Source organism: Vombatus ursinus, unplaced genomic scaffold (genome assembly GCF_900497805.2).
Source record: "Vombatus ursinus unplaced genomic scaffold, bare-nosed wombat genome assembly UNPS02000577.1, whole genome shotgun sequence".
In the NCBI taxonomy this organism is placed as follows: Eukaryota; Metazoa; Chordata; class Mammalia; order Diprotodontia; family Vombatidae; genus Vombatus; species Vombatus ursinus.
Genome location: NW_020940355.1, coordinates 18,990,381 through 19,013,474, shown reverse-complemented (window position 1 = coordinate 19,013,474; position 23,094 = coordinate 18,990,381). Strand labels below are relative to the sequence as shown.

At 37.5% G+C, this 23,094-nt stretch overlaps 1 protein-coding gene and 1 pseudogene across 1 annotated transcript in view; one reads left to right on the top strand and one right to left on the bottom strand.

Annotated features, from left to right (window-relative positions):
* The window catches only part of BMP6 (bone morphogenetic protein 6), a 216,843-nt gene that overhangs the window by 16,783 nt on the left and 176,966 nt on the right, over positions 1-23,094 (top strand). The window lies entirely within an intron of this gene.
* LOC114046042 lies at positions 3,813-8,841 on the bottom strand (annotated as a pseudogene).

Genomic DNA, 23,094 nt, shown 5'->3' with positions numbered 1-23,094 from the left:
CTCATGATCAGATTTATTTTAGAGGCCATCCTGACAGTAAAAGCAGATGGCTCTGTGCCTTAGTGATATCTAGATCAGGCATCCACAGTAGTTTTAGCTTGTTAGTACCCTTGTCATCTTGTTGCTTTTCTATATTCAAATGATCTTTCTAGAAAGCATTGTAAAAATCCTCTGCTGTATTTTAAACTCTGGAAATTTGGTTAGGGCAGACAGCCAAGACCTCTAAGGAGGTAGACCCCACTTCACTCTCAGGTTTTTCCTCTCAATGCATTCTTCTCCAAATGTTTTATAAGCTTAAGTAATAACTTGTTTTCAGAGACAAGGACCAAGACCTGATGGGTGTTATTTATAAGGAGAGATAAGTACAATACTTCCTTATAACTTTTTACTTCAAAAAGCGGCTGATTATTATTTTATGTTTATATTAAGTACAACTATTCTATTCTAACTGTTCATTTTCTTTTTAAACAATAGTGCTCAATATGGCATTGTAGATTTGGGGAAAATTATTTGGAGTAACCTAAATGTGTTGAAATAGCACAAAGAGTTGTTGCATTGTGTAGCGGATAGGGAGTGGGTCCTGGAGTCATGAAGACCTGGGTTCAGATCTTGCCTCTGTTACATATTGACTACATGGCCATGGGTAAGTCACAATCTCTCAGTGTATCAGGCACTTTTCTAAGACTACAAATTAAGAACAGTTGCATATATGCATTGATGAAAATAGTTTCCACATTAGGAGTTCTCCCACATTGATGAAAAAAAAAAGTCTTGACCCGCCCCTTCTCCTCCCCCAAATAATAAAACCCAAAACAAACAAAACACAATGGTATATTAATTGGAGGAGAGGTGTAATTTTCCTTTGAGACCTTTGAAAGTGAGGTTCTCTATCTTTAGTACGCTCTTGTTATTATCATCCCTAGAACCATTTAATGTGGATAATCTCATTAGAGAATATGAATGACAAGTCACTTTACTCTCTCAGAGCTAACATTAGAGTCACATGCTGTAGTTTTCTGAAGTGGTGAAAAGTCCTGAGCATGAAGAAATATTATTTCCCCACTTTTGCATGCTATTAAGCATCAGATGTCATTAATCAGAACTATGTCATATTTCTACTGTGTCTGAAAACTTTGCTTCCAGCTTTATACAATGGAGAAAGTGTACATGTTAGTAAACAAGACTCTTCCTGCAGGTGTAGATGCAAAAAGCACTTATCTTGTCAGTTTCTGCTTTAGACTTGCTTGGCTTCAGTTAGGAAGGTGTTAGACATTCTGTTTACATAAGGGCTAAGGGGTGACATAATGTCTATTGAAGCAAAGTCACTTAGCTCCCCACTAGGCAACCGGGAGCATTTAAAAACTGAGAACAGATCAAAGCCATTAGCCAGGTTTGTGATACTTATATCCAGGAGCCAAGGAGGTGTTGCTGAGGAAGGGAAGGGTGGTCTCTTGGTTGCTGGGTCATTCGGTTGGTTGCCTAAAACAGACGTGCATTATTGCATCACTGTCTCTCCAGAACTTTATTCCCTCAACTTTCCAGACCATTGGAGAGATGAATCAGGGAGAGTTAAACTGTGAGCAGCCAATCCAAGGAGACTACTTAAGTGGGAATAAAATAGCGTCCAAATGGGTTGGAAAAAATGTCAAATTGTAGCAAGCACATACAAGATGTGAAACATGACTCTGTTGCCTATATTTACAGACTGTTATGAAAAGTGTTGCTTGAAGTCAAAAAGATTTAAATATCTCTTCCCCCTTTAGTGCATAGATTATCCTACAAAAGGATGCTTCAGTTTTAGAATTAGGAACAAATTGCTGTTCTGTACGTTACCATAAATTTACCCCTTCTTAGTAGAGTCTTGAAGATCATTTTGTTTTTCCATGTATGCCAGACTGCAGAGAACTGGGAGTGGAAAAAGGGAAAAGGTGGAGTTGGTACAGACAGTAGAAACACAAAATTCATAAACCTATTACTCATTTCATTTGATAGGGTAGGCTGAGTATATAATACTCAAGTCAATTCATCCAACATTTATTAAGTACCTACTCTGTTTAAGGGACTGTGAGTCACATGAGGGGGCATGTTAAAAAGTTTAGAAAAGACAGGATCCCCTGTTCTGATGATGCTTGCAGCCTGGTAGTCAACATTAATATCTTAACAAGATCTAGAAGCATGATGTCACAGAAGTTGGGATTGAATCATATCAAGAAAGAATTGTAGAACAGGAGAGGAAAGGAAACAAGCATTAATTAAGTGCCTCCTATGAGCTAAGCACTGTGCTAAGTGCTTTACAAATATTATCTCATTTGATCTTCACAACAACCCTATGAGAAAGGGCTCACCTACCTAATAAGATTTTGATATTTTATAGTTGAGGAAACTGACACAGACAGAGGTTAAGTGACTTGCCCAGGATCATAGAGCTACTAAGTATCTAAGGCTGGATTTGAACTCAGGTCTGTCTTGACTCCAGGCCCAGTACTCTATCCACTGTGTCACCTAACTGTTCCAGTGATCATCTAGTTCAATTCCTTTCCAAGTCATAACTTCTGTCTACAGATGGAAAAGAGAAATTTAGTGGCTTGCCAAGGAAAGACAGCAAATTGATATTGGAACTAGATTGAAAATTCATTGAGGATATTTCTCTAATATGTTTTAACAAACTTAACCCTGTGATACTAGCTAACCCTATCACTTCACTTTAAGATAACTTGCCCAGGATATTGTGATATTACTATTTTTCTAGTTTCTACTTTTCAGACTTTTTATTTTTATGTGTATTTTTTCCAGTCTACAAAAACCAGGATGCATAAAGGCCTATATGATTATATTGGAGGATGATCTTTTTAAGAGTGGCTGGCAACACAGAGACGCTTACAATCACAGCTCCAAATACTCAACTCCTGGGACTGCCCTATACAGACTTATCAGGAGACAGGCTTGGGATAACCATATTTAAGTGGTCTGGTTGAGTAGTGGCAGAAAGGGAGACAATTCAGAATTTTATAGTGATGCTGATGTGAAAGAGTAGTCATTTTACCTACTTCTTCTGTCTTTTGCTGAGAAGTGGGGAGAGAACATGCTCATTCCTTAAATGGTGTTCTCTTAATTCTCAAAGCATTTGTATCCTGATAGGAAGGGTTTGAAGGTTCATTTAAGAGCAGAGATAGGGAGAGAAACCAGGGCAGATTTGGATCTTTGGAACAAAGGAGAAAAACCAGCAGTAAAAAGGGGGAGAATGGGAAAGTTAAAAGGCTTTTAGATGTTTAAAGGGCAAGAGTCATTTTTTCTTTTCTGTTTTTTTTAAACCAGAAAGGATTTATTTTCCTTCCTGCCAGCAGTAGCAACATTCATGATTTTCATAAAACAAACCCTTGCAATTCAAGCTGCCTCCATAAGTCATGGAAGAGCAGTAAGAGGTAGGCATTAGAACTACTAGACAGGCTTTTAGCACCATATGATATGGTTTTTGTTATGTGGGGTAAATGGCATTTGATATCTTGATTAAAGCTCTTGAACATTGTAATGCCAGGAGATTCAAAGCCTGGGGGAAGGAGGGAAGTTGAGGAATTCTGGTTTTAGGGTGGGATTTTTGGTTGAATTACTGTAAATGTAGAATGTTTGGAAAAATTGTAGAGAATGGGTTTGGGGAGTTTGTGTTAGATCCACAAAGCTCCAAACACCAGTTTCAGATGCCTTTACTTTATTTACGTATCTTTTTCTGAGATACATTCAATGGCTGAGCATTAAATTTGAAGAAACTATCACCACTTTTCCCATCCTCACCAGCCCAATCATCTCCTTGAATCTTAACTAGCAAAGTCTGGCATGGGAAAGTTGCCTTTGCTCCATCTAATGAGGGAGAGTTCTTTGGTTACTTGGTGTATGGCATGGGCAGGGTAGTTTATATTACCTGATATGATCACTGCTACAGAAATGCAGCCATATATATGAAGAATATTTTAGACCTGTGAAACAAAGCATGTCAGTCTGGTCAGTGACATTCTGCCAATTGTGGGGGGAGCCCTCTTTATTAAGGTTGGAAACCAATTGGGTTCATGTACTAATATGATCTAACATGACTTTTATCTCTTGCAATCATTGACTCCTCAGATCAGGGCTATTCAGAATAGTGGGAGCAGCCCCGTTGAGAGGAGTATTGGAATTTATGGGATGAATCAGGATTTTCATCTGGGATTCCACCCTTTGGGTTTTATCAGTGTCTTTGTATACCACGGTAAAAGCTCCCATATGTTCAACATATAGATCCATGTTCTTGGCATATGACAGAATGTTCAACGAAGTGGCACTCAGCCCAGGCATCCTTGTCGCTATCTTCACTAGCACCCCATGTTTTTTTAAAAGGCAGTTTCTTTTGCTCTATTAGGGACACTATTTCTTTCCATTGTTCAGGACAAGGATTGTGTCCTATGGGCTTGTGAATACAGCCATGCAGGAGGATGACACTGTGCTTTGAGATTTTTAATATATCTTCTATGGCTCCAGTGAAGTCAAAATCACAACTCTTGGGGTCATAATAGTGGTAGCCAGTAGTGCATGCCAGCATCCCTGAAGGTGGGAAATGTGATTTTCTCAGAATGGTTTGGGAAGATAGACATACCAGTTCAACTTAAAGAACTTTTGCAGAAACTGGCTCCAATCCTCAATGCTGTGGTTCCAGAAATGGTCTGTACGGTCACATATTGGCCACTTTTCAACTCCTTGTTATTTTCATCCAGCACCAGTTCCAAAGATGCCTTGCAAAATTCAGCCAGTCTGCAATAGGCAGGTACTCTTTGTCCATATTCTTTCTGGCAATTTGAGCATCTGCATTAAGAATAGTAGGAAGAATATAAGGTAGACCCCAACTCCAAAAAAAATCTTTTTGCTATCTGTGTCTCGATACTTCTGTAACCCCCATGATAGGATCAGGAGGGTCCATCTCTACATGGATCCACTGGAAGCTGGCTGTGGCAGCAGCAGCCCTGAGGCTCAGCTGGTAGGGGTAGCTCCAGAGAGCAGGTGACAGGAATGCAGCAGCACCATGTGAAAGGATAAGAGGGTTAGCAGGTAGATTGATGGAAGCTGAGTGCTGCTGGCTAGCAGATGAGGGCACGACAATTTTTAGAATTTTTATATATTTTATATCCTCTACCAAAATTTTCCCCCAAGTGAATCTCTTTCCTAAGATGGATAGGGTTCAGAATCCCTTTGACTTCTTTCTCAGATATAAGAAGGAAAGAAGGAAGAAAACAAGCATTTATTAAGCACCTGCTACTTGCCAGGCACTGTGCTGAGGACTTTACAAATATTATCTCATTTGATTCTTACAACAAACCTGTGAGGTAGCAACTATTATTACCCCTATTTTACACTTGAGGAAACTGAGGCAGACAAAAGCTAAATGACTCATTCAGGGTCACACAACTAGTAAGTATCTGAGGCTGAATTTGAACTCAGGCTTCCCTGACTCCAGGCCTATCACTCTACTTACTATACCTCCTGGTTGCCATAGAAATTTGTTTTCAGGGGAGGATGAAGTGAAGCCTTCACTCGTTCTGATGGAGCATACCTTATATAAAGTTGCTTTTATTAGGAACATTTTTCCATAGCTTTCTTAATACGTTGTGACCAAACTTCTGCCTTAACATCATCTGACTCTGCTAAGACACTGGTCCAGTCTTGGGAGACTAGAGTATTCCTTGCCTTGTTCTCTTCCCTGCTCATCTCTATGCCCTTCTCTCCCCCCTAGTTGTCTCCCACCATACCTACTCTGCTCAGGCATCTGCCAATTCCCATCCATCCCTCATCTCCATCCATACCTCTCATTGATTACATAATTCTTAGGGAACTAACTGACCCCTCTAGCTGTTGTGCTTTGCCTAAAGTCTTAATTTTATGGAATCAATTAATGTTAGGTGGGGGTCATAGTATCGTAGGATTTAGAGTTGGAAGGAAATTTAGAAATCATTTAGTCCTTGTCCCTTTGGTTGGTCGACCAAGTCCTGCACCAGATAGTATGATGGTACTCTTTCCACAGAACTCTTTGGTCAGAGAAATAAACAGGTGGACAAAAATATCTTCTCAAGGGCCAATGAAGATCACTAACCACAAAGGCTATTGGTATAGTTTATCCTTTCCTGAGAGGTGAAGGAGGGAGGGAGGGAAGGAGGGAAGGAGGGAGAGAGAGAGAGAGAGAGAGAGAGAGAGAGAGAGAGAGAATTTTTGTAGAAGGGGTAGGGTATAGGGTATGGGGAGGCTCTAGGAGGATAAATCTGCTCACAACATATTTCAGGATACTGGCAATTTAGTAATTTCCAAGGGTGACCTTTTCTCTTCTGAGTAACTGATTTTCCATACCAAACTCTTCTCTATGGGCTTTGCATTTTGGATGTCTAGCTTTTGTATTTACCCATGCAAATATTGTGATTTGTATTCCCAAGCCTTGAGGAAGCAAATTCCAAGTTGTAGATCATCTGTTAATTGTCTTAACATAATTTTTTTTCATGAAGAAGGACAAAAGCAGTGGCTATCTAGATAAAGATCTATTCATAAGAATAATTTAAACAGCACATGGAAAAGATAAACATGTGCGTCCTGCCAGTACATTTTACATTCTAGAAATTTCAGTGACAATGGTTCTCTGGCATCCTGGCCTCTGAGTACTTGGTCATTCATGAACACTAAAGCAAGCTGACCTGAATTCAGGAAGTATCTTTCAATACACCAGTCATGATTGACTATGCATCTACTTAAGCTACGATATTAAAATGGAATTGCAACTTTGCTTGGAATGTGGTCATGAAAAATGAATAGCTAAAGTATAAAGCACATGCTTTTCTATCCTTCCTCCTATTTAAGATCATAGTGTGTTTACTCTAATGAGGAAGAGCTGCACCTTTGAAAATAATGATCTGTGAGGGTAATGCTAGTTTATATTGTAATTTTTTTGGGGGGTGTGGATCTGTGATTTCATCTGTGTGGGGAACTCTAGGTATGGAAATCCCTTCCCAGATACAGAAAAGCAGCTCTCTGTATGGTCTTAGAGACCTGGGGCCACCAGCAGTTTACATGATACACACAAAGTTATATAACTAGGTTGGGTCAGTGGCAGAAATGGAGCCCAATTCTATCATACTCTGCAATCAGCCTTCCACCTACTATCTTCCCACTACTCCTTGTTATGATTGAAATAAGATCATTTATTATAACTTATACATAAACATATAAATATGTTTGGTTAGTTCTTTCTAGACTCCATAACTTCTTACCCAGCTCGTTTTGTAACCAACAGCAGCCATTTCTGAGGTGGCTATTTAGATTAGTGGCATATAGTTTACAGATAAGGGAAAAGAGTCTTGTATTTGAATTGGAGAACGTTGGTTCAAATTCTGCGTGTATTGCCTTCTATCTATGTGACCTTGTTAAAGGCATTTCCCCTCTTTGGGCCTCAGTTTCATTATCTGTTTTACCATCTGTAAAATGAAGAGGGTTGAACTTGATGGTGTCTAGGTTACTTTCCTTTAAATCCATGATCTTATGATGCCGGTGAACAGAGTTTTTGTGTATTCAAAGATTATTGGCCCATACAGTGATCAGTCAGTTCACACCATACTCTGTCTAAATGAGATAATAACATTGAATTCTGAAGATCAGATCTCTTATCTAGCTATCCCTGCCGTGCTTGCAAATAACTACCTAAACAATTAGTATGGCAGTTTCTACATAACCATTTGGATTATGAGAAATAGTCATTGGCTCAGGCAAATGTCCAACCTTCTCCTACCCGCCATTCAACTAAGATCATAAATCCCTACCTTGAAGCTGGTTTTACTAAGTGGACAAAATCCATAACATTCATAGCTGTGGATCTTAAAAAAAATGTGTTCTGGATAGCTTAAATATTCATGTGCCTAAAGGCAAGGAACCTGATCATTTGAATTCTCAGGTCTCTTCAAGCACTGTGATTATATAAATATAAACTATTGATTTATTCACTCAAAGCCTGGGGGGGGAACACTTAATTTTTTTCTTACTATGAATCTCCTTAGTTAAAACTCTTTAAAAACACACTGGAGGATTGTTGTTATTTCAAAGAAAGATAAATTTTGCTTGACCTGACTACTTTTTACCTAGTCTAGTTCCTAGGGTCACCAACAGCCTTAAGATTAAGCCTTCCCACAGGTTTCTCCTTTGGATCATCAAAACTTCTAGATCCCTGGGGGCAGCTAGGTGGCGCAGTGAATAAAGCTCTGGCCTTGGAGTCAGGAGAACCTGAGTTCAAATCCAGCCGCAGACACTTAACATTAACTAGCTATGTGACCCTGGGCAAATCACTTAACCCTGATTGCCTCACCAAAAAGCAAAATCAAAAAAATAAACAAAAAAAAACTTCTAGATCCCTGAAAACATCAAGACTAAGAACCAGTGACAACAGTATACTTTTTTTCTTTTCTTTTCTTTCTTTCTTTCTTTCTTTTTTTTTTTTTACCAAAGGCAGCAAAAATAGATCCCTTTAGCAAAGCAATAGTTACAGTCCTCTCTTCTGGTGAGCTCTGGTTTCCTTTCCCATAGAGTTTCAGCCACAGTTCCCCCTCCCCACAAACTCAGAGCCCCATTAGTACAGTCCCTGCTTCATTCACTGCTATTGTGGGTCCTAAGGTCAATTCATTGTCAACTACTCTTCCTTAATGTCGATTGTAAACTTCCTTGCTTTTGCATCCATAGTCCTCGCTAAAGCTTTTTCTGTATCCCCGCCATCTCTCCAATGCGGTGGCACCCTGGAGGGGACCACCAGTGATAGCGGTTCTCCCTGCGTGGCCTGGAGCTTCTAGGCATTTCTCTAGCAGTATTATTTCTTGAGCCAGCTTCACATTCCTCATGACTTCTTTGTCTTCTTTTCTCATTGCACACAGGCTTCTGGCTCCTTTCTGTCTTACACAGGGAAGTGAAAGAAACTGCTCCAGTCTTTTTGTCCACTAAACTCACCTCTCTGCCAGCTAGAGAATATTCAGTCCCACAAATTATTCTGAGTGTTTAAGTATGGTCTATAGGTCCCCATTATACAGAGATAGAGAATTGTTTTGTGGTTTCATTGATTCAAGGAACTCCCAGTTAAAGAAACTTCTTATACCAAGGAAGGTAGGCAACTCTTTGCAAATTATAGTCTTAGTGACTTGCCTAGAACACAGAATTTAAGTAACTTGCCCAGGGTAGCATAGCCATTATGTGTCAGAGGTAAGGCTTGACCCCAGGTCTTCTTGGTTTCTGGGACATCTCTCTATCTACCACATCACATGCTTTCTTATTATACAGCATCCATTAAATTACATATAATGAAGTAAGACTCAAAGTATACCTGATACAAAGGTCATATTCAGGCACCTTCTGTTATTAGTGTGCCATCTTTCCTGAAGGCTGTGCCTAGAAGCTGTCCTTCTCTCTGGTGCCCATTTGCTCTTTGGTACCAGCAAATACCGTTAGGCCTACAATTCTTGCTGTTACCTCCAGGTTTTGTCAATTATGCTGCCAAATTGGGAACAGAAAGGGTTGTGTTGAGAAAGGCAAAGGAATGGATCCTACATCAGCCTCATGGGATTTCTTGTCAACTGAAATAAAATGGAGACATCAGCCTCCCTAACTGGAAACTTCTCAACAAGACGGTGCTTAACTTATTCTGTTTCAGGACCAGTTTTGATTTTTAAAAATGAGAGGTGATGATATTTCCTTGAACTCCATAGAAACATTACTGTATACTTTTTTCAGCCTACCCAATAGAATTTCCAGGCAATGGACCCTAATATTTTCATAGAAGACCCCAGTAATCATTAGTATCCCCATAGTGTAGAAGAAAGCAAACAGATTCTTTAAAATGAGTAGGTGAGTTGAAATATCCATCTTTGTTTGAGGGTGAGACCACAGAAAGATCTGGCAATTTGCATTATGAGGTGGAATCACTGAGTTGAATTTACAAAACTCTATGGAATAATCATGCACAGGATGAGTAATGATAACTTAGCACAATACCTGGCACATAGGAGGTGCTTAATAAATGTTTATTGATAGCTGTAGCTTTAGACATGGAGCCTGTTCAGGGAGGTCACTTCAACAAAACAATCATATATGAGCTGGCCACTATCAGATACAATTTTTTCAGGGTAAATGTAAAGGATTCCAATTAAACTGAGCAAGTAAGATTATTTATTTTTTTAAAAAACAATTTATTTATTTATTTTTAGTTTTCAACATTCATTTCCATAAGATTTTGAGTTTTAAATTTTCTTTTCCTCCCTCTCTTCCCCCCTCCCCAAGACGGTGTGCAATCTGATATAGGCTTTACTTATACATTCATATTAAGCATATTTTCCCATTAGTCGTGATGTAAAGAAGATTTAGAACCAATGGGAGGAACCACAAGAAAGAAGAATTAAAACAAAACAACAAAAGAATAGAGCAAAGATCACGCTTCCATCTGCATTCATACTCCATAGTTCTTTCTCTGGATGTGGATAGCTTTTTCCATTGTGAATCTTTCGGAGTTGTCTTAGATCCTTGCATTGCTGAGAAGAGCTAAGTCTTTCAAAGTTAGTCATTGCACATTGTGGCTGTTACTGTGTAAAATGTTCTTGTGGTTCTGCTCATTTCACCCAGCATCGGTTCATTCATATAAGTCTTTCCACGTTTTTCTGAAGTTTGCCTGCTCATTATTTCTTATAGCACAATGGTATTCCATTACATTGATATACCACAACTTGTTCAGCTATTCCCCAATTGATGGGCATCTGCTAAATTTCCAATTGTTTATCACCACAAAAAGAGCTGCTATAAATATTTTTGTATGTGTGGGTCCTTTTCCCATTTTTATGATTTCTTTGGGATACAGACCTAGAAATGATATTTGTGTGTCAAAGGGTATGCACAATTTTATAGCCCTTTGGGCATAGTTCCAAATAGCGCTCCAGAATGGTTGGATCAGTTTACAACTCCACCAACAATGCATTAGTGTTCCAATTTTCCCACATCTTCTCCAACATTTATCATTTTCCTGTTTTGTCATGTTAGCCAATCTGATAGGTGTGATGTAGTACCTCAGAGTCATTTTGATTTGTATTTCTCTGATCAATAGTGATTTAGAGCATTTTTTTCATATGACTATAGATAGCTTTAATTTCTTTCTCTGAAAACTGCCTGTTCCTATCCTTTGACCATTTATCAATTGGGGAATGACTTGTATTCTTATGTATTTGACTCAGTTCTCTATATATTTTAGAAATGAGTCCTTTATCAGAGACAGTGGCTGTAAAAATCTTTTCCCAGCTTTCTTCTTCCCTTCTAATCTTGGTTGCATTGGCATTGTTTATGCAAAAGCTTTTCAATTTAACGTAATCGAAGTCATGCATTTTGCATTTCATAATGTTCTATATCTTTTATTTGGTCATAAATTCTTCCCTTTTCCATAGATCTGATAGGTAAACTATTCCTTGCTCTCCTAATTTACTTATAGTATCAGTCTTTATATCTAAACCATGTACCCATTTTGATTTTATCTTGGTATAGGGTGTAAGATGTTGGTCTGTGCCTACTTTCTGCCATACTATTTTCCAGTTTTCCCAGCAATTTTTGTTAAGTAGTGAGTTCTTATCTCAGAAGCTGGAGTCTTTGTATTTATCAAATAGTAGATTATTATAGTCATTGATTGTTGTGTCTTGCATACCTAACCTATTCCACTGATCTACCACTCTGTTTCTTAGCCAGTACCAAGTAGTTTGATGATTGCTGCTTTATTATACAATTTAAGATTTGGTACAGCTAGGCCACCTTCCCTTGCATTTCTTTTCATTAGTTCCCTTGATATTCTGGTATTCTTGATGTTCTTCCAGATGAATTTTGTTATTGTTTTTTCTAGCTCTATAAAATAATTTTTTGGTAGTTTGATTGGTATGGCACTGAATAAGTAAATTAATTTAGGTAAAATTGTCATTTTTATTATATTAGCTTGGCATACCCATGAGCAATTGATATTTTTCTAATTATTTAGATCTGACTTTATTTGTGTGAAAAGTGTTTTATAATTGTGTTCATATAGTTCTTGAGTTTGTTTTGGCAGGTAGACTCCCAAATATTTTATGATGTCTACTGTAACTTTTAATGGAATTTTCTCTTTCTATCTCTTGCTGTTGGGCTTTGTTAGTAATATATAGAAATCCTGATGATTTATGTGGGTTTATTTTATATTCTGCAACTTTACTAATTTTTTTTATTATTTCAAGTAATTATTAGGATTCCAATTAAACTGAGCAAGTAAAATTATTTATTACAGGATTTATTGAGACCATTGTGAAATAGGTAGAATCCTGTATTAACTCTGGAATAGCCATAACATTTTGTACAACCAACTTTCTATTTTCTGAGTTTTCATAATTTACAGTAAGCTTTTAATCCTAGGATGGTTACCAGCATATATCTGGCTCTCACTTCTCATTGAGCTTCTGCTCAAGAAAATCAAGCCTAATTTTGCTAAAAGAACTTAAGCAACTCAGAGACATGAAGACATTGTCTGCTGCAGATAGAGTCATTGTGGTATAGAGGAAAAGCACTGGTGTTGGAGCAGGAAGACCTAGGTTTGAGTCCTACCTTGTGCCCTCAGCAAGTGTGCAGCCCCAGGCAAATGATTTATCTTGTCTGAACTTCAGTTTCTTTATCTATAAAATGGGCATAGTAATATTTTCACTGTTTCATTGAGTTGTTATGAAGAAAGTACTCTGTAAACTAGAAAGTACTTTATAATTCTGAGCTATGTAGATATTCCAAAATCAAATAGGATAGAAAATCTACTTGGGATCATTTGCTTCTGAATTATTTATACCGTTTCTCCTTTCCACTTGAAAAACAAACAAAAAACCAAAACCAAAAAACGATCAGAAGCTGAGTGTAATTTTACTTTACTGCTTATTTTCCATACTAACCAATAGTGCATATCAGAAAGCAACAATAGCAAAAATAATATTTATTCATTGTTCATTATATAAACATTAAGTATACATCTACTATTGTATGTACTGTCACATGTGATTGATGTCATGGTTGTTTTGATGAACTTCCTTCTTCCTCTTTCTATTTAATTTTTGTTACAAGAGATAGTTGAGTGGCGGGGGAAGAGGGAGGGGTACATTCAGAAATAAATATGATATAAATGCAAAAGACTGATAAAAATAAGAGAACATCTATACTATGTAGAAAAATGTGCTAGGCATTAGTGGGAAGGTAGACATATTAAGCTTGGATAAGACACAGTTTCTGCCTTCATGGAGTTTACAGTCTAGCAGATGGATCAGACAAAACCACAGATAACTAGAATATACAATATTCTATGATAGATACATTAGAGAGATATAGGAGATATTTTAAAGATTCCTTCTGTAAGAATCACTTAAAGGGAGTTGGTTTTGGAAAATGAACAAAATGTACAAAGTCCTTGCCCCAAGTTTGTTACATATTCTTATGGCTCTGAAAATAGTCACCAAGCTTAGAAATGCAGCTGATATTTAAGACATTTGCCCAGAATAACTAAGTAAATTATTTCATAGATGTTTTCTTCTTACCCCTTGTTCTCTTTAGTTCCTTATTTTCTAACTGGCCCTGCCTAAGGGCCTGAGTAGCTTCATAATTTTATTAGGAGGGTGTAATAAAATATTATATTAGCTTGGGGTATAAGAGACTGTGTCAGCCAGGGGTCAGAGTGTATCTCATACAGCAGCAGAGAATAGTAAGCAAAGAGCCAGCCTCACTCTTAGGATTTTATTTTGTGCCTGGTACTATCTTTGGTGATATTAAAAAATAAAAGTTCTGATATGTCACCAAAATAATTTTAGTTGTTTAAAAGAAAGCTTCAGAACATTTTAGATATTGGTTATCAAAGCAAGTCTCAGCATGAAGCACCTGTTACTTAATCAGGTGATTAAAGGAACATTCTCTCCTTGTTTAAATTCACTACTCCTTCATCAGTCACCATCTTTACCAATGAACAGAAAGAGGAAGAGAATCATAAAATGTTAAAGTTGCAAGGTACTCTAGAAGCTATAATGCTTAGCACAGGGCAGTGGTCACAGCTGTTGCTTAATAAATATCTAATGAATGAATGATCTAGAATAAATATTACAGATTTATCTAGGTGGAAAATAAATTATTCCTAGTTGTCACTCATAATGGCAGAATATTCTTAAATAAGAGGGGTGAGGAGGGGACTCTTTTCTAATAACTAAAATAATTTGTAAGAAATTAGTTCACGATATTTGATTTTATTAAATTAGTTTAAGGCTATCAATTTGAATATGAGACAATATCTTTCTTTTTATGCACACACACAGAGGAATATAAAATTGGAGAGTAAGTAGTAAAAGTACAATGCAAAACAATGTCCTTTTCAGGATACAACTTTATTCACTAATCCTATGGGTTTTGCTATTTGATATTGCTTAAGGATGATCTTCAGATTACTTATAACACACAGCTGTGGGCTATGAGACTATGTTGGATTTTATGAGTCAGATTACTGTTAGCAAAATGTTTGTGAAATCACTTCTTAAGTCATATATTTGCATCATGCACAACCTGTTTGACAATCAAAACATTGTGGCCTTCAGCACTTTGCTAGTAATTATAGTAAATTTTCCAGGAGTGCGCTCCAACTTAACATAATTGGGTAGTAGACAGAAAAAAAGCAGTGTATCACTTTAGTATAGAATTCCTTGTGTCTAAACTGATAGAAGTTAGGTCTGAAACCTCTTTTTATAAATTGAGAGATACAGTACTATTCTGCAGTGGAATCAATCAATGTTGAGAAGCCTTCTAACATACTCTGTGAACAATATAGCTTGGGACAGGGGCACATAAAAGGGGAATTCAAGCCTTAGAGAGACTGGGCTACTCTTTGACAGTGCCATCACTGATGGAAATAGCACTGGAAAAAGAGTGAAAATAGTGCACAGAAGCCAAGCCATGAGCAGGTACTACTTTAGACCATCATGTATTGATGCATATAGGTACTTATATATATATAGAGAGAGAGAGTGCGTGTGTGTGTGTGTGTGTGTGTGTTTGTGTATAAATACCAGCCCTGATGTTATATATCTTTTGTAGAATGTTGGAACATAAAAACTGGGAACAATCTGAAAGATCATTAAGTTCAACCCCTTCCCTCCCTTTCATAAAGGAGAAAATTAAGGCCCAAGTGTTGAATGAGTTGCTTAAGGTTACACAGTTTTTGCCAGAGCTGGAATTGGAACTCTGGTCTCCTAACTCCTGATTCTGTTCTCTCTCCCCACCCCTATCTCCCTCTGTGTCTGTCTCTCTGTCTGTTTCTCTGTATCTGTCTGTCTGTCTGTCTGTCTGTCTCTTTCTCTCACACATACACAAATTGTTGAGCTTGTCCTTACCTCTCTACCCCTCTCCTCTTTTCTCCCTCTGTCACACTTCCAGTTTTCTCTTCTTTTCTATCTCCTCCAGTTTAACCAGAGAAGACTTCCAAGATCTACTTGTATTGTTTTTGATTCCTTTTTCCTTCTCTGATTGCTCTTTACCTTAGGATGGGTAGTCCTCATTGTTGTTTAATAGATAAGTCTGAAGCTTAGACAAATAAGTGATTCTGAGCGAGACCACTTATCTTATTGAGTCAGAACTAGAACCACCCCTCTTGCTGCCACCCAGTAAAATGGTGTTTCCATTACATCAGTTGCTTCCCTCGGGTAAAATATTCATTATTCTACTATTAAGCTTTGCTCTTATACCTGCCATCTAGTGACAAGATAAAAAAAAAAAAACTACACCCTGGGGTAGTGAAGGATTAGCTTCTGATAAGCCACAAACACCTAAGAGATCATATATTAGGGTCAGCTTACATTTATTATTAAACAATATTATTAAACAAAAATTTTTGGTTGTGGTTATAAATTTGTCTTCTTTTATTTAATATTTAAGTGTTGCCTTATTGATAAGGATATAAATAGCCCCGAGTAAAGGAAACCTGTTTCATAGACTCAAAGTATATTTTGTATTCCAGAGCAGCGTTCTAGACTCAGTCAACACTTTCATGTATTGGCACCCACCATAAAAGCAAAATGACACAATTTAACAAATGATTATCCTTCACGGCATTTGTTCATTCAACAAATATTTAATGTGTCAAGCAGTTTCCATAGTGTAATGGTTATGGTGTTTGCTTCTGAACAAAAGGAACCCACCCTCCCTTCAATCCCCTCCCCCATTTCAAACAAAGCTTTGACCCCAGTTGTTTTATTGACACCGGAACTAGTCGAGTTCTGACTCCCATCACTTTCTTCTACCTATGAGGCCTTAGGCACCAATTAACCTCTCAGCCTCAGTTCCTCATCTGTAAAATAAAGCAACAGTACTAAATGATTTCCAAAATCCCTTCCAGCTTCAATCCTAGACACTGTGCAATATTGCACAAAGCTAGCTAAAAATTCAAGAGAGTTCTTATGCTGATAGTTCCCTATCCCAATGAAATCACAGGTTTGGACTCTTCCCCCAAGTATAGATATAAGGAAATAGTGAGAAACAGATATAGATACAGCTATATAGCAATGTGCTATGACTGGAGGATACTAAGATTAAGACAGTACGGTCCTCTCAAAGAGCTTATAATCTAGTAGGAAAGAGAAGACATATACTCAAATAACTGATACAAAATGGAGTAAGTGTATACATGAGTAGGGTGGAGTGCTATAAGAGATTGGTAGTGGGAATCGGGGGCATACAAGTGACATTTGAGCTAGGTCTTAAAGAACCAGTAGAATTTCAGCAGGTGGAAACTGGAGAGAGAATAGGTGGAAACAGGAAAGATCAGAACAAGTTTAGTGGATGGTGAATATGTCAGTTTGTCAAGACTTTGGCAAGTGTGTGAAGGGCAGTAGTGTGAGACAGAAAGAAGTACATATTAAGTGCTATATAAGTGCTATAGACAATATATACTATGGTATACAAGCGGAAACCTAATTTACAAATTTGCTAACTGTCCCATTTTGCTGTAGACTTTAGGCATTGTTGTCTAAATAACAATGCTGACATCCTGACATAGGATAGTATACCACTCACTTTACAAAACAGTCACATAAATGGAATGCCACACATTTTAATGACTCCCATTAGGTTTAGTATATCTTGTATCAAAACATTGTTCATGGATCCATATTCTCATATTTCTCCTTCAGGGTTTAAGCAATAAGCTGACACAGGGAATCTTAGTAATATTTTTGATGTAAAAGCTGCCTGACCATGGAGACATCCAGCTGTGCTGAAGTCAGTTTTGTAATTATTGTACACTGGGAGTGTAGAGTAGGGAACCAGAAACCTTCTAACAACTGGCAAGATGTAGAGACAGCCCGTAAAATGTGACAGTGTACTATAGGCCAAGTTTTGTAAGTGACCTCGAAACCTGCATGTGTGTTTATATCCCCAAGCTCTGATTTACACGTATAAATAGATTTGTAAGTCTTTGCTAAATGGGATGATATTTTAGCAATCTGTGTTTTTGAGGTGCAACTATATATGACTATAGGTACGTTTCAGATGCAAACTTAGAACTCACCAATTAATTCTAATGTTCTAGCTTCTCCAAGAGGGATATTTTAAGTTTTCAAATAATAAAAACATCAAAAATGCTGCTTTACCTTGAATTTAAAAAATAATATTTTTCAAAGCATAAAATTTCTCCACAAACTTTACCTCTTTGCTTCGCTGTGTATTACCATTCCATCATCCCCTACCAATGCTTTCTCTTTAAAAACATAGCCTTGATGAAAAAGAATCTAGTGGAATTCGCACAAAGAGTGATTTGCTATGGAGGGTGAATTGCCAGATATAAAAGTTTAGTTTATAATGTTACAGATTTGGATTTTGAAAGCTGAACTCTATTTGTGCAGAGCCCTGGCAGATTCTGTAACTGCAAAAATACTGCTGGAGTTCATCATCCTTTTTATTACTGGGGCTTGTCACTGAGGGAATGAAGAGGTAGGGACACATCTCCTGTGTTGTGGAAAAAACGTCAGGTACAGGCAGATGTGCAGGTGTGACCTCCTTGCCCTGTTGACAGGGAGGGGCTAAACCAGCTTTTCTATAATTCTGAATTTTGAGCAACTAATAAAAAAGGTTTCCCTTCATGGTGATGGTGACCAGTGGGCTTTTCACCCACCCTCTTGGCTCATGCTGATGGCAAATAATTGGACTACAAGGACTAATATATTGTCGAGTGTAGTGGGAAATGCCAAAAGAAAAAATCTGCTGGATGAAGTCCATTTGTCCTGTGTTCATTTCTAGCCCTGTAAACAAACACAGCTGTTGAGTGATCAGTGCTCAGATGTGGTGAAAAAACAGTGATGCATTGGGAGTGAGATCACAGCAGGGGGAAAAAAGTTACGTTATAAGACTCCAGGAGGAGAGGGCTGTCCTCAGCTGGGTTTGGACTGTATATCTTCATCTGTGTATTCCAAGATAACTTGGGTGTGAGCAGAGTGAACTCTGTGTTTTCAGCTAATACAGTCAAGTGTTAAGAATGATCAGTATGGGAAAATTTGGGGGAAGGAAAGAAATCTGAAATTTAATCTGCTGTTTTACCAGATTCAACAATTATTCGCAAATAGAATCTTAGCTGCCTTTTGGATGGGACAGGGTAAGAGGCACAAATTTTTGTCTGTCATTTCACCTTCTGCTTTTGTCTCAGTAGTGCATGACTCTGAGTAAAAGACATTAGCTATCCATGGGCCAAGTATCCTAGATTTCTGGCAAGTGCTGAGTCTTGTACTCCCCTTCTCCCTCCCTGTAACTTAGATTTGTGTTATGATATCCTCTGCCAATTGACTTGAAAGGGCTAAAGATGTTTTCCATTACAGAGAACCTGTCACTCTGATGTGACAAACTTTTTTTTCTAAAAGCATGTCAGTGGTTTCCTTTCACTACTTAATGTAGTGACCAGATTTCACCATCGGGGGGTTTGCCAATTTTTAGCTGCCCCAAAACTCCTGGAACTTGCAGCCAGCCTCCTCCTTCCCAGAGACAAAGAGGAGAGGACTATGGGAACAGGTGGCCTCAGGCAGCCCAAATGGTCAAGTGGCCATGAATTTAAGTGATTGTTGGAAGGCTTGGAGAGAGTCACTAAGAAGGACTCCATCCTTGACATGGAGATATTGTCACTATTGTAACTGGCCACTAAAGAGGTTCCAGGACCAATTACCACAGTTATTAGTAGCCATGACAAAAATCTTCTCTTTCTGTAACTGTGGATTAGTCCAGAAGAACCATTCTAGGCTTCTTCTGCACATCCTTGTTCTCAGTTCCTGGTTTTGAATACAGATTGGAGTCTGGGCTTGTAGAACTTAAGTAACTTGTGTAAATCAGGATATTCACTTCAAGGATTAAATCTAGTCTCACTTTTAAACTGTACACTATAGTGGAGAAAGTATCTTAGTCTGACTGGACAATTTTGTATAGCTGAAGTTATTTTTGCTAAAGCTGACAGCTGAAAACACACACCAGTGATCAAATGGACCAAGAAGCCCCAGTACCCATTCTGTCTCACCAGGTTAGAAATTGAGGCTGTCATGTGTTTTGGGGATTAACTGATGACTTACTTCACCACAATGATTAATATCTCTCACCTGATCTTTCTACCATCCTTAAAGAAGACTTCTATCTAATACGTATAAAATGTGCTTTTCAAATGTCAGTGAGATGCATACCATTCTCTTTCCACATAAAGCCTCATTACTCCCACCTTTTTTTTTCGCTTTTTGGTGAGGCAGCCGGGGTTGAGTGACTTGCCCAGGGTCACACAGCTAGTAAGTGTCAAGTGTCTGAGGCTGGATTTTAACTAAGGTCTTCCTGACTCCGAGGCTGGAGCTCTCTCCACTGTGCTACCTAGCTGTCCCCATTTCCCCTTTTAGTACAAGAAAGTCTACAATATACCATGAGAAGATTCTATTCATAGGATCATAGTTGTAAGGGACCTTAGGGGCCATCTAGCAATCCCTACGCTATTTCATAAATGAGGAAGTTCAGAGTAGGTAAGTTATTTTTTGTCCAAGGTCACACAGAGATTAGTAAAAGGGTAGAGATTTGAACTAATGTCTAAGACATTACAAATCTGCTGCAACAGTCTTAATTGAGACTTGCAGGTATTTTTGATCAGTTCATTAGGATCAGTTAGCAGATGATTTCAATGAAGCCACAGCTGTGGATCTAATCCTTGAATGGGCCCATTTATCTTCTTGTAGAGGAAAAGCCATGTTATATACCATCAACTCAGAGTAACTGTGTCACAGGTGCATGCCTTAGTCATAGGAGAGATAAGGTGCAAGCTTGATTAATATCACCTGTTGCTACTATTAAAAAAACAAAGTTCATATTCATATGCAAAGGGAAAAAATTAATAAATGTTTATTAAGCACCTACATCCTGTAAGGCACTAATCTTAAGTGGTAATATGGTAGACCAAGATGGAAGAGCAGAATGAAACAGTAGAAAGAAACTCAATACAAAGAAAAAAGCCTCCCAGCAGGCTATCCTTTGCTTTTAGAAGGAAAAAAATAGGGAGAAGGAGTGGGTGGGCCATAGATGGTTGTAGAAGCAAAGGATCTTATCATAGTGAATTAAATAAAAATAGAAAGCCCTTCCTCTTTTCCCCATCCCCTCAACTATTTCTATTCTAGTAGAGAAAGGTAACCTTGAATTTGTTCAAGCATCATTAAAAACAAACAAACAAACAAAAAACCCCTCTCTTTTCTCATGCAAGGAAAAGACTCCTAAATAAAGCAGATCATAGGAGAGTAGAACTTCAGTGTCTAAGCTGAAGGGTAAGGCATAGGTCAAAGCACTAACCAGAGGAAAGGGAGAGTCTTGACTAAAGAAGGATCCTGGAGGGAAAGGAAAGGCGACTTGATTTCCTGAGTAAGGGAGATGTATAACTTACTGCTAAGGCTTCAGCAACAGAGAAGAGTAAGGCCGAAATGAACATGACACTAATTCAGAAGATGAAAGTAATGAATATAAGAATTCTCTGAAGAAATGAAGACTTTTAGAAAGTTAGTATAAAGGAATGAGGGCTGTGGAAGAGAAACTTGAAAAAGAATCACTAGCCTAACAGAAGAGGTATAGAACCCTACCCTAGTAACAAACACTCTAAAAAGCAGGATGGACTAAATAGAAATGAATGACTTCAAAAGACAAAAAGAATTCTTGAAACAAAGTCAAAATAATGAGAAAATAGGTAGCTCATCAAAGAAAAACTGACCTTTAAAAATAGATCAAGGAAAGAGAGCTTAAGATTCATAAATGACTGAAATACATGACCAAAAAAACCCCTGGATATCATATTTTAAAGAAAATTATTAAAGAAAACTGCCCAGATATATTAGAAAAAGAGGGTGATATAGAAATAGGAAAAAAAATCCACTAGTCATCTCCTGAAAAACAAACAAAACAAAAGAAAATGAAAACTCCTAGGAATGTCACTGCCAAAATCTAGAGCTTTGAGATAAAGGAAAAACATGCTGGAAGTAGTCAGAAAGAAAGAATTCAAATATCAAGGAACCTCAATCAGGATTTATTAAATAAGATTATTGTTAAATAATGTTTAAAAGCTATCAATATAAAGGAGCAGAGAATATAGAAGGAGATATTCCAAAAGACAAAAGATAAATATTTACTACGAAGAATAACTTACCTAGAAAAATGGAGGACAATTCTGCAAGGGAAAAAAACAAAGAATTTTCAATGAAATAGGGAAATTTTTTTAAACATTCCTAATTTTAAAAAAATGGAGCAGAAAAGGAGCTTTGAAATACAAATACAGGAGTTAAGAGAAACATAAAAAAAGTTAAATTCAAGTGAACAACAAAGAAGGACTTTATAAGGATGAACCATTTACATTCTAATGGGCCAGGATTTTAAAGAGTTCTTTCAGAATCCTAGTGTTACTAGGGGACCTAGGTAAAATTGAGATAGAAGACCTATTGTTTTGTTATGTTTTGAAAATGTACAAAAAAAAGAAAAGGAAGGATTGGAAAGAATATGTTAGGGAAAATGGGAAGAATGATGGGAAACTTGTTAACAAACATAAACAGGGTATGCAAATAGAACCATACACAAAAATAGAAGGATTGGAAGGAGCAGGCCTCACTTGAATTTAAGTGTTATTTAAACTGTTCAAAAAAGGCAGAACACAGATACACACACAGACACACACACACACACACACACATATACACAAACAGAATCTGGCATAGAAATACATTAAACTCAACAGGAGCACAGATAGAAATAAGAGGTAAAAGGGTGTATGTAGGGGAAGGTAGATTCAGAGAAGGATTAGTCATAAGCAAAACAAACCCTAAGCTTGGAAGATTAAAAGGGAAAGAAAATGGGTGACAACTTGAAGTAAGCTGGAAGTGAAGAATACAGAGAACAAAGTGTTAGAAAATAGAATGGATGGACATAAACAATCAACTATTGTTAACTAAGAAAGTGAATAGGATGAAGGCACCCATAAATGGAAGAGGTTAGCAGATTGGAGTAGAAAGCAAAACCCAACAATCTGTTGTTTACAAGACATACTTAAAACATAAAGAGAGCAAACAAACAAAATATTTACAAATGCTGTTATTATCCCCATTTTACAGTAGAGGAAATTGAGGCATGTAGGGGTTAAATAACTTGCCTGTGATCACGGAGATAGTAAATGTCTGAGACTAGATTTGGACTCAAGTTATCCTGATTGCAGGTTCAGTACTCCATCTATTACACCACCTAGCTACCTAATATAAAAACTCATACCAAATTAAAATAAGGGTTTAGAGCAAAATTTATTATTCATCAGCTGGACAATTTAAAAAAAGTAGGAGTGCCAATTATTGTTTCAGTCAAGGAAATAACAGAAATAGACTTAAAAGAGACAAGGGGGTGACTATAGTTTACTAAAGGTAAGATAAGTGATATCAGTACTTCATGTGTGTGTGTGTGTATGTGTGTGTGTATAATGGCACAACTTATTCATATTTAAAGGAAAAACTACATGGATTAGAA